Source organism: Arachis ipaensis, chromosome B06 (genome assembly GCF_000816755.2).
Source record: "Arachis ipaensis cultivar K30076 chromosome B06, Araip1.1, whole genome shotgun sequence".
Classification (NCBI taxonomy): Eukaryota; Viridiplantae; Streptophyta; class Magnoliopsida; order Fabales; family Fabaceae; genus Arachis; species Arachis ipaensis.
In genome coordinates, this window is record NC_029790.2 from 110867068 (window position 1) to 110867454 (window position 387).

Consider the following 387-nt stretch of genomic DNA (forward strand, 5'->3'; position numbering starts at 1 on the left):
TTTTAGCTCAAGTCGTTTTGGTAATGTTTTTATTTTTTTTGCTTTGACAGACTCAAAATTTTAGTTATAACAAATAATGTTACAAAAATAACAATTATAATACAATAAAACACAAAAATAGAAATAGAATCTTATGATAAAAAAAATTATCTTTATTTTAAGAAACAAATCATAAAACTTAGAGTATATCCATAGAGTGCAAACAAAATAATGAAAGAAAAATAAAAAAATAAAATAAAAAATAGCAAAAAATAAAAAATAGTATATACCACTTTTTTTTAAAAAAAATGAGATTTTAGCTCACATCATTTTGGCAATTGTTTTTTTTTTTGTTTGAGAGACTCAAAATTTTGGTTATAACAAAAATTTTTATAAAAATATCAATTA